An 11,788-nucleotide genomic window follows, 5' to 3' on the forward strand; every position below is an offset into this window, starting at 1 on the left:
TTTAAATTTAGCTATTGAAGAGCTGATGGCGACACCTGGATCGCCAGGGGCAAAAAGGCCAAGAATTCTTATAACCTCCAAATTTCCCCCATCTTCTGAATAAAGGGTGGTTTGGGGGTGTGGGCATATGTGTTTATAATAAACCAAAGAAGCGGAAGACTGCTGAGCCAGCCGGGGAGCTAGGTGTCAAAGATGAGCACAGCCAGACATTAAAGGGGTGAAAACGGATTTTATTCGGTAAGCACTGACTGGGGGCGGGGGGGGGGGGAGGGAAGAGCTGAGCTTCTTTCGACCTGCGCAGAGGTGACTGGGTTTTTCGAGGGAGGAGGGAGGGGCGAGTGGGGGGGGTTCCAGTAGTCAGAGAAGTGAAAAATGAAAGGATTGGCCAGGGTAAATGCAATTAGGCCAGGGTTGCCTGCTAGCTGGCGATGATCAAAGTCCAGATTCTATCCTCCCACAGAGACCGGGAGATAGGCTCTGTCCTTCCCGACAATCACATTTCAAAGGAATGGCTTTCAGGTCCTTGAGAAAGACACTCCTGCATTGCAGGAGATACAGGTATACCTCAAGGGGACAGAGGAAGGAGTCATAATTGTAAGCCCTTTTAGGGAAATGCTCTAAGAAAGGCAAATCGGGGGCCTATCAGCAGGTGTTTGCCAGAGCAAACACTGAATTGTTCCAACAGGCACTTTAAAGAGGGGCAGGGGTCATCCTGGGGACATTTGAGGGACACGGCCCTATGCTTCTAGAAGTTGTGCTAGAGTTCTGTGCACGGGGCTCAATGCATTTATTATATGCTGGGTTCTGCTGTTCTCATGGGCACCTCACATCCCCTCCTTGAGATCAGGGTGAGGGCCTGGTCCCCCTGAAGCTGGAGTGGGTGTTCACGGTGGAAGGAAGCCAACAGGCCAGCATCCTCCTCCCTGCTTCGCCTGAGGGCATGTGTCTGAGATGGATGGCGTGGAGTCTCCCTCCCCCACACTGTGCAGCAGAAGAAAGGCAAGCCATGGGAGCAGTGGTGGGCACCCACAGCTCCTGACCAACGCCATGGTACAAAATCCTCAGTGTTGGGGCATCTGGGTGGCTCAGTCGTTAAGTGTCCGCCTTCAGCTCAGGTCATGATCCCAGGGTCCTGGAATCGAGCCCCACATCGGGCTCCCTGCTCAGCGGGAAGCCTGCTTCTCCCTCTCCCACTCCCCTTGCCTGTGTTCCCTCTCTCACTGTGTCTCTCTCTGTCGAATAAATAAATAAAATCTTTTAAAAAAATCCTCAGTGTGCAGAAAGGACTCCCTCCTTACACACTAGGAAGCTGGAAGCATCTTCAGCAACCGCAGGTAAGTTCCAACCATTGTCACTTTGCCCCATGATACCAGGACCCTAAAGATGCTGGGTCCTCCTGGTTCCTAATATGAGGGGCCTCTCAAAATGCTGGCTGGGTCGGGTTATGGGAAAGGTGTAGGTGGAAGAAGAAATCGGAAGGTCAGGCAGGAGCAGGAAAGGGCAGGGGAATGGGGCTGAGAGTTGACTTCTGTGCGCCCAGGACCAAGATGGTGAAATTCTTCAAGCATCCTCAAGAGGGCGCCTGGGTCTCTTGAAAGGACCAATTCAGGCACAACCTGAGCTCACCCCGCAGAAGGCTGTACCCACTGTCTGCTCAAAGCATAGGCCCCCCAAGAATCCGGCATTGGCCGGGGGCGCGGGTCAGCAGTGATAAATGACGGTGTAGACGCCGCCCTGCCCACATTCCCGCAGACTGCCTGTGCACTCGAAAACTGTCCTCCTAGGCTTTTCGGAGAACACAGGGACAGGAAACCCCTTCTTTAGGAGACCCCGGTGTCCCCAACCACTCCTAGCAACTGCCCAGGTGGGCTGGGGGGAGTGGGCCGGCCCCCTTTGCTTCCTCCCTGCCAGGTAACTGCTGGTGGAGGACAGCTGGTGCAGGACTCCCCCCCTGCCCCAGCTATGAGAAGGGAACTTTCCCATGGGTCTCCACTAACACCCCTCCTGCTTCTGCAGCCCCCAGAACTATCACACACTGGAGCGGGAACCATGACTGTACTTCATGGGACTAGGATCCGGGGGCTGAGGGAATGAGCTATGGACCCCTCACAGATAACATTCTGGGTACCTGGGACCCTGGAATTCCTAATCAGCTTCTAGATCTTTCCCAGGTACACCCTGTCAAGGATGGACTGTGCCCACCACTGCGTTTACCCCCTTCTAATGCATGACAGATGTGGGGGTCAGCCATTAGCCAAGGGCCCGTTCTCCCTACACTGGCGAGGAGCTCAAGGGAGTGTGAGAATCCTAAATTTCAACTAGCCTTTTCCGGTCATAATGAAGTTATATTCTGGGAAGGCTGGAAGACAGAACATATTTTAAGCTGTTAGCTCTGTTTGTCATCTTTAAGTATTTAGTATGCGATTTCTGGGTCCATGTTCTACTCCTATCCTGGGCCACCCAAATGTTAAGGACAGGCCTGCGTGGTGCTTCTGAAGGGTATGGCGGGGAGAGTCCCCTTGTGGCCTCCTGGGAGGAATGAGATTTGGGATGAGATTGGGGACAAGAAGGAAGCTGGCCCAGGGCCAGCTTGTCTGGTGTGGGAAGGCGACTCACCAAGGACCCCTGGAGAGAGCTAATGAAGGCAGGGGGTGGGGAAGACAGGTCTCATTGGCCCTGTCTCCTTTCTCCGTCCTTTAGCACAGCATTCAGGCACAGGGTAGGCTCTCTCCTCCTAGCTGGGCCACCAGAGGCCACCACACTTCCCTTCTGCCACCTGCCAGGCAGGGTGGGCAGGGAAGAGCACTGGACTAAGAGCCAGGAGACCTGAGTTCAGGGCCTGGCTCTGCAGTTTCTTCCCTTCCCGTTTCCCCTCTGCAGAGTGAGCATAATCACAACAGTCCAGCTCCTTCTTGGGTTTTTCTCTCCTTCGTCAAAGGAGATCGTGGGACTCAGCGTTGTCCCAGCAGTGGAGCACCAGGCAACCATGGCTTGTGTCACCATTGGCTCTGGGGCCCTCACTCCCAGAGCCCCACCCCCACCCCCTTGCGGCGGCAGGAGCTCCCTGAGAGAGGGGAGCAGAGTTCAGAGTTGGGGTGCGCGATCGCCAGTTGCTGCCCTAAGTTTCCCAATACTTTTGCCAGGAAAAGATGCAAAGTATCTCCTCCAAATGGTGAGGGGGTTCACACATTGGTCGAGGGAGAGGGGGTAACCCCCCCCAACTCTGTGGTGCCCTCACTGTCAGTCTCTGAGACAGAACGCAGCATCCTTTTGTCTATGAGCTGACGGATCCCCTCCCCAGTTAGGGAGCCCCCCGGGCCGTAGGAACTGCTGTCCCCCCACCTCGCATGACCCGGGAAACCTGGCCCAAACCGGTCAGACAGTCCTCAAGGCCGGGAAGTCCGGGCGGACAAAGGGGAAGGTCGAGGGGGCAGGGATGCGCAGGTGCTCCCGGTCATTCCCTTGAGCGCGCGCGCTGGCACGGACACCGGGTGGCCGCGGCCGGCGGGTGGCCGGGGCGCGTGCTGGCCGCCGGCGTCGCGGGAGCCCTGGGGGACCAGAGCCGCGCCGCCCAGCCCGACGATCTGCTGCAGCCGGCACGGTGGCCGCGGGGCGGAGCCCGAGAACCGGAGACGCCCGAGCGCCGGGCCTCCGCCGCGGGGAGGGAGCGGGCGCGCCGCGTCCTCGGTCGCCTCTGGCCGCAGCGCCGCACGCGCCCCGGTTGCCCCAGAGCCGGGCTGCAGGGCTGCGGAGCTGCGGCGCTCGGGACCCGCGGGGTGGCGGAGCGGCCGTCCTCGGACCCCGTGGCCCGCGGCGGGGAAGCCCGGCTGCGACGCGGGACGGAGGGCACGGGGAGCCCCGACTCCCGGCGGGACCGAGGGGGCCGGAGGCTCCGCGCACACGAAAGCAGGTCCCCTCCCCGACACGGGCACACGGGGACCGCGTCCCCCAGACGGCACGCCGGGCAGAGAGAGCTGCCCACCGCACTGCAATCGGGGACGGCCTCCCCCGACACAGCGCCCTCTACTCCTCGCCCCCTCCTCCATCTCAGTGTGTTTGGGGTGTGTCAGGGGATGACACTCTGAAGAAGAGTGTCCTGGCTCTGGGGAGGATGGAAAAGGGGGGGAGCACAGGGCCAAAGAGCTACAAGGGGTGAGAACAAGAGGCGTGGAGGCGGGATGTCTGAAGGCAGAACAATTTAGGGCCCCGTGTCTGGAAAGGAGGTGGTGACCAAGTTCTTTTTCTAGGTTGCCGGTTTCACTTTGTAGTTCTTTTCTTTTCTTTTTTCTTTCCTTTCTCTTCTCTTTTTCCTTTTATTTTTCTTTTGACTATTACAAAAGTTTATTTAAACAAAAACGTTCGGTAGAAAATGCACATGACCTGATTTTTATGTTGTAGTGAAACAGGTGTTATGGAGAGGGGACATGTGGAAGGAGTTGGTTTTTCCGCTGAATATACTCATGGTTTACGTTCCGTTCAAGGCTTCTAACATGACTATTTCTTCGTATTCCCACCATTCCAATATTATTCTGCTGCTCGCTAGCTCCCATCTCCCCACACTCATTTGGCACAGGATTCATAAAGGTATCAAACCCCCGACACCATGCAATGTCAAGGATAATTTCTTGTCCATAAATTTTTTCAACTCGGGAAGGGAGCTTGGTTCATGGTGTTTATTTGGGAGCCCAAAGATGTCACCAAAGGGAATTCATGGCGTCCCTCATGGTCTCCTTTTATTTCTTTCTCTTTTTTTTTTTAAGATTTTATTTATTTATTTGACAGACAGAGATCACAAGTAGGCAGAGAGGCAGGCAGAGAGAGAGAGGAAGGGAAGCAGGCTCCCTGCGATGCGGGGCTCGATCCCAGGACCCTGGGATCATGACCTGAGCCGAAGGCAGAGGCTTTAACCCACTGAGCCACCCAGACGCCCCTCTCCTTTTATTTCTTAAAAGGACTGCATAGGGGTTTCTGGGTGGTGCCCAGTGGGTTAAGTATCTGATTCTTGATTTCTGTGGAGGTCATGATCTCAGGGAGCTGGGGCTGGCTTCGGAGGGGGGCTTCACCCTGAGTGGGGAATCTGCTTGAGATTCTCTCTCTCCCTCTGCCCCTCCCCCTGCCCCCACTCCCACGCTATAAATAGATAGGTAGATAAAGAAATAAATAAATAAAATCTTAAAAAAAAAAAAAACTCTGACAACATAGCATGAGTTTTTTTTGTTTTACCACTTCTCACCCCTGTTAAAAATAATGCATGTTCGTTGTCGGACAATTAGAAAATAATGAAAAAGAGAAAAGCAAAAATACAAATAGCTCACCATCTCATATCCCAGGGACTATCATTCTTTCTCTCTCTCTCTCTTTTTAAAAGATTTTATTTCTTGGGGCACCTGGGTGGCTCAGTGGGTTAAGCCTCTGCCTTCGGCTCAGGTCATGATCTCAGGGTCCTGGGATCAAGCCCCGCATCGGGCTCTCTGCTCAGCAGGGAGCCTGCTTCCTCCTCTCTCTCTCTCTCTGCCTGCCTCTCTGCCTACTTGTGATCTCTGTCTGTCAAATAAATAAAGAAAATCTTTAAAAAAAAAAAAAGATTTTATTTCTTTATTTGACAGAGAGAGAGAGAGAGAGAGAGCACACACAGCACAACCAGGGGAAGAAGCAGAGGGAGAAAGAGAAGCAGACTCCCCACTGAGCAGAAGCCCACTGTATTGGCCCCATCCCATGACCCCAGGATCATGATCCCAGCCAAAAGCAGACCCTTAACCTACTGAACCACCCAAGCACCCTATCTTTTTCCTTTTTAAAGGTTTTTAAATTTTTTAAATTTTTTCTTTCTTTATTTTTTTAAAGATTTGTTTTTTAAGTACTCTCTATACCCAATGGGAGCTTGAACCCACAACCCCGATATCAAGAGTCGCAGACTTGACCTACTGAGGCAGCCATGCACCCCCAGGGACTTTGAATCGTTAACATTTTCTGCTATAAATATTACACGATCACACCATACATGGTTTTCCATCCTAGTCTTCAAAACATGATTTTTAAAGTATGTGGAGTATTCCATTGGTGAATAAGAGGCTTGGATTTATAACCTTTAAAATATATCCTAGTAATATGGTAATAAAGTCCTTGAATCTTTGTCCTCATCTGACTTTTTAGGCTAAATTACTAAAAATGGAATTATTAGATCTAATTCAGTGGTTTCAAGCTTGGCTGCACATTCCATTCCTCCGGGGAGTTTTACAAAAGGCCACGGGTGGGGTCTGGGCCTCGTGTGGGGTTTTGTTTTGTTTCGTTTTTCAATTTTTTGAGTAATGAAGCTCACCCCCCGGAGATCAAGAGTCACATGCTCTCCTGACAGCCACCCAGGTGCCCCTGGGTCTTACTATTTTGAAAATGTTCCTTCCCCAGGAGATTCCTATGTGCAGCCCCAGTTTGCAGAGTAGGGATTTACGGGTAGAAACATTTATCTTAGTTTACTTTTATCCTGAAAGAAATATGTACTTCTAGGAAAATATTCAAACAGAAAGGAAGGAATAAAAGGTCTCAGACATAATAACCTCAGACAAGATAACCAACCAACCCACTTTCTCTCCTACTCCTAGGGGGTCCCCATTAGTTGTTTGGGGCTGGTGGCCCTGCCTTTTCATGTGTGTGTATGTGTATAAATATACGTATATGTTCGAAAACCAATATGTATATGATGGGGACATGGCAGATCAGGCAAACAACAGCACCCCCTTTATACAAATAAATAAAATAATATCTACTCATTGTAAAAACAAATCAAACAATATAGTTGTATAATATAATAGTGTACTCCAAAAAAAAATAGGTTCAGACAGCTGGCAACCTGAGGCCAATACCACTGAAACTAAACCACAGTTCCCACCATTACCAGCATTGCATCTTGAACACTGGGTTTTGTGAAAAGATGGAATGAAGGGGACCCCCCAAATGTTTTGGGGAGAGTGGCAAAGAGCAAGTTGTTCTGCTTCCTGCATAAGCTAGCACTCACTTAGCTAGTGTTATAAACTGAATGTTTGGGGTGCCTGGGTGGCTCAGTGGGTTAAAGCCTCTGCCTTCGGCTCAGGTCATGATCTCAGGGTCCTGGGATCGAGCCCCGCACTGGGCTCTCTGCTCAGCAGAAAGCCTGCTTCCCCCTCTGTCTCTCTGCCTGCCTCTCTTCCTACTTGTGATCTCTGTCTGTCAAATAAACAAGTAAGATCTTTAAAAAAAAAAAAACCCCAATACTGCAATAAATATTCCTTGTTTGTGTTTTCTTTAAACCTTTTTTTTTAAAAGATTTTATTTATTTATTTGACAGAGAGATAGAGAGCTCAAGTAGGCAGAGGGAAAGGGAGAAGCAGGGTCTCCACTGAGCAGGAGCCTGATGCAGGACTCGATCTCAGGACCCTGGGATCATGCCCCAAGCCGAACGCAGCTGCTTAACTGACTGAGCCACCCAGGTACCCGGGTTTGTGCTTTTATATGGGATGGTTTCAAGACCCAGGTGCCAGAGTCAAAGGGCACTTCTCTCCATGAGTGAGTGAATCCAGGGGGTGAAGCTCCAAAGCCTGAGGGCCCGGGCAGGAGTGAGCGCTGCTCAAGACGACAGCAAAACTCTCCATTGTCACCCCCCACCCCGCACCCCTCCAACCCCCAGCCTTGGAGAAATCAAGCTTCTTCCCTATTGCCTGCCAGCTTTACCCTACTCAGGCTCAGAGGTTTTAACATCGCTGACAATTAGTACATCGCAGCAATTAAAGTAACATTCATAAAGCTTTAGTAATGCCTGAAACTGTTCCTGTGGAATATAAAATTTTACATCAGTATGACCACAGCAAGGAAAAAGGAATGCACTACATAGAAAGAAATTATCTTAGAAGGCAGCATTCGTCATGGTTTTCGGTGGCGGAAACATGAAGGATTATTTTGTCCTCCTTGCATTTCCACATTTTTCTGTGCATGAAGAGGATAAGGTTATTTTTAAAATCATGGCATAAATGAAAATTGGTGGGCGTCTTTATAACGGAGGTTTCAGGTGATTACCAACCGAAGCCACAGATCAGTATTGGCATCACTAAGAATGGAACAACCTGACGTTATGTGCCTTCCGGGGACATGAGATGTGAAGTACTTAACACCGCCACTTAGCACCCCTGAAAGGTCCAATAGGAAACTTAAACCTGAATCTAATCAGTTAGACCTAACTTTGTGTTCACAGGAAATACTGAGGATAAAAGAATAAGTTCAGTACCATCGCAAAGGCACAAAACAGACAAATCTGGAATAGGGGACGTTGTATGGGATAACTGGGCTGCTTTCTTCAACAAGGTAATAGTATGAAGAAGGGTGAGAGCAAGGAATACTCTAGATTAAGAGAGCATGGACTCGGGGTGCCTGGCTGACTCACTAGAGGAAAACGAGACACTTGATCTCAGGATTGTAAGTTTGAGCCCCATGTTGGGTGTAGAGATTAGTTAAATAAGTAAACAAATACATAAATAAATAAACTTTAAAAAATAATATCCAAGGCACCTGGGTGGCTCAGTGGGTTGAGCCTCTGCCTTCGGCTCAGGTCATGTCTCAGGGTCCTGGGATCAAGCCCCACATCGGGCTCTCTGCTCCGCGGTGAGCCTCTTCCCCCTCTCTCTCTGCCTGCCTCTCTGCCTCCTTGTGGTCTCTGTCAAATAAATAAATAAAATCTTAAAAAAAAAAAAAAAGAATATCCATCACCTCCAAATAAATTCTTTTTTTTTTTTTTTTAAAGATTTTATTTATTTATTTGACAGACAGAGATCACAAGCAGGCAGAGAGGCAGGCAGAGAGAGAGAAAGCAGGCTCCCTGCTGAGCAGAGAGCCCGACGCGGGGCTCGATCCCAGGACCCTGGGATCACGAGCTGAGCCGAAGGCAGAGGCTTTAACCCACCGAGCCACCCAGGCGCCCCTCACCTCCAAATAAATTCTTAAAAAAATAAAAGCCTGTGGACTCGGGGTGCCTGGGTGGTTCAGTTGATTAAGAGTCTGACTTCTGCTCAGGTCATAATCCCAGGGTCCTGGGACTGAGCCCTGAGTCGGGTTCCCTGCTCAGCGGGAAGTCTGCTTCGCCCTCTCCCTCTGCCCCTCTCCGTCCCCCCACCCCCTCCCTGTGCTCTCTCTCGCTCACTCTCTGTCTCAAAGAAAAAAAAAAGTGTGTGGACTTAACCAGTTCCAGATTCCAAGAGCGAACTGTATAAAACAACATTCTTGGAACACTTGGAAAATCTGGAAAGCAATGGACTAGCTATCAGACAACACCAGAGAATTATTATTTTTTTTTAGGCATTATAATGTCAGTGCTGTTTTGAAAAAAAAAAAAATCCATATGTTAGAAATGTAGAGTGGAAGAGATGTGAATTCTAGAGTTTCAAACACTTAATAACTGAAAGAATAGATTAGGCAAGTGTGCCAAAAGCTTTGTAATTGCTAATTTTGAGGGACGAGAATATGGAGTTTCCTTGTATTCCCTCTCTACATTGTCCGTTTTATATTTTCATTTTTTAAATTTTTTTAAAAGATTTTATTTATTTATTTGACAGAGATCACAAGTAGGCAGAGAGGCAGGCAGAGAGAGGAAGGGAAGCAGGCTCCCCGCTGAGCAGAGAGCCCGATGTGGGGCTCCATCCCAGGACCCTGGGATCATGACCTGAGCCGAAAGGCAGAGGCTTTAACCCACTGAGCCACCCAGGCACCCCCGTTTAATATTTTCATAGTAAAAATTAATAATTTACACAACAGGTGAAGGTCACAAAAAGCTGGTGGGTTTCTGGGGGTGACATTTCCAGGAAGAGCATCTTGCATGATGCAAACAAATGGCTTGTTTTCAAGTAGCTCTGATGAAAGTCCTCCAACAGTCCCAGCAGTAAAAACAAGATTAACGATACCAAAGGAGCAATTTGGATCAAATAGTTTCATAAAATGAGAGAGTGACAAAGCAGTATTTCTAAATTCTATGATACATCGTATTATTCCATATAATGCCTTTTAATAGAAAAGTGTAGTAAAACTAACTAGAGGTTATGAAAGAACTTTCAAAATTGCATAAGGAGAGGCACCTGGGTGGCTCAGTTGTTAAGCGCCTTGCCTTCAGCTCAGGTAGTGATCCCGGGGTCCTGGGATCAAGCCCCACATCAGGATCTCTGCTCAGTGGGAAGCCTGCTTCTCCCTCTTCCACTCCCCCCCTGCTTTTGTGTTCCCTCTCTCGGTAAGTCTCTCTCTGTCAAATAAATAAATGAAATCTTTAAGAAAATAAAAATAAAAAAATAAATAAAATGCATATGGAATGTTTTCAGGTAGACTACCGAATGAGCTCGGGTACATACTTTTTCTCCCTGCCAAAGCACCAGTAAATGAAATGAAATACATTTAGTTGAAGTATAATTATCATGCAGTAAAGTTTACCCTTTAAAGAGTGCGGTTCTATTACTTTTGACAAATACATACAACGGGGAGACCACCACCACAATCACCTCCCAGAATTTGCTTTGTGTTGCCAACTCCTCCCCCTACCCCCAGCCCCCCACAATCATGAATAGGTTTGCCTAGTCCCCTAGTCCTGAATGGCCTACATGTGGGATGATACAATACATAGCTTTTCAGTCTGGCTTCTTTCGCTTAACCATAATGCATTTGAGATTCTTGCGATTGTACATATCCACAGTTCACTTCCTTGTGTCACTGGGGAGTTTCCCCTTGTAAGGATGTACCATAATTTATCTGTTCATCAGTTGAAGGACATTTGGCTTATTTCCAGTTCTTGGCAATTATGAATGAAGCCACAACAGACATCCTTGTACAGATTTTTGTGTGAACTTGAGTTTCCTCTTCACTTGGATAAATACCGAAGAGTGGAGGGGCACCTGGGTGCTCTGTTGGTGGAAGCATCTGACCCTTGATTTCATCTTGGAGTCATGAGATCGAGCCCTACGTCTGCTCTGCCCTGAGCATGGAACCTGCTTGAGATTGTCTCTCTCCCTCTCCCTCTGCTGCTCCCCACACCTCTCCTCTCTCTTAAAAAATAAATAAATAAAACAAACAAACAAATAAATAAATATATGTATTTATACATGTGTATGTGTGTATATATATATATTGAGTAGTGAAACTGCTGATCCTCATGCTAGGTGTACACTTAACTTTACAAAAAAACTGTGAAGTGTATGTTTAACTTTATTAGAAACTGCCAAACCGTTTCCCAGAGTGGCTGCCCCATTTCTCATGGTGAGATCTGTAACTGCTCCACATCCTCATCCACAGGGGTCATAGTCAAGAATTTGGTTTTTATGTTTTTAGCTATTTTTTTGAGTTTTTTTAATTTGTCAGAGAGAGAGAGAGAGCATGAGGGGGCTTGGGAAGCAAGGGCAGAGGGAAATGCAGGCTGGGCTTTTGGCAATCCTTGCCTGGATTATCGCTTTAAAGTTTCCCTTAAAGCACTTCCGTTCTAATGCTGACTTTTAGGGTGATATTTTGTTTTATTTTTTTAAAGATTTCATTTATTTATTTGACAGAGAAAGCACGAGCGAGCGGGAAGGAGGGGCAAAGGGAGAGGAAGAAGCAGGCATCCTGTTTTTAGCTATTTTAATAGACCTAGTGACATCTCATTGTGGCTTTAATTTGCATTTCACTAAAGAGCAATATCTTAGGACTTTTTCATGTGCTTGTTTATCATGAATAAATCTCCTCAGGGGAAGAAGCTGTTGGAGTCTTTTGCCCATTTTTTATTGGGGTTTTTTTTTTCTTATTATTGAGTTTT

Source organism: Martes martes (assembly GCF_963455335.1).
Source record: "Martes martes genome assembly, chromosome: 16".
Lineage (NCBI taxonomy): Eukaryota > Metazoa > Chordata > Mammalia > Carnivora > Mustelidae > Martes > Martes martes.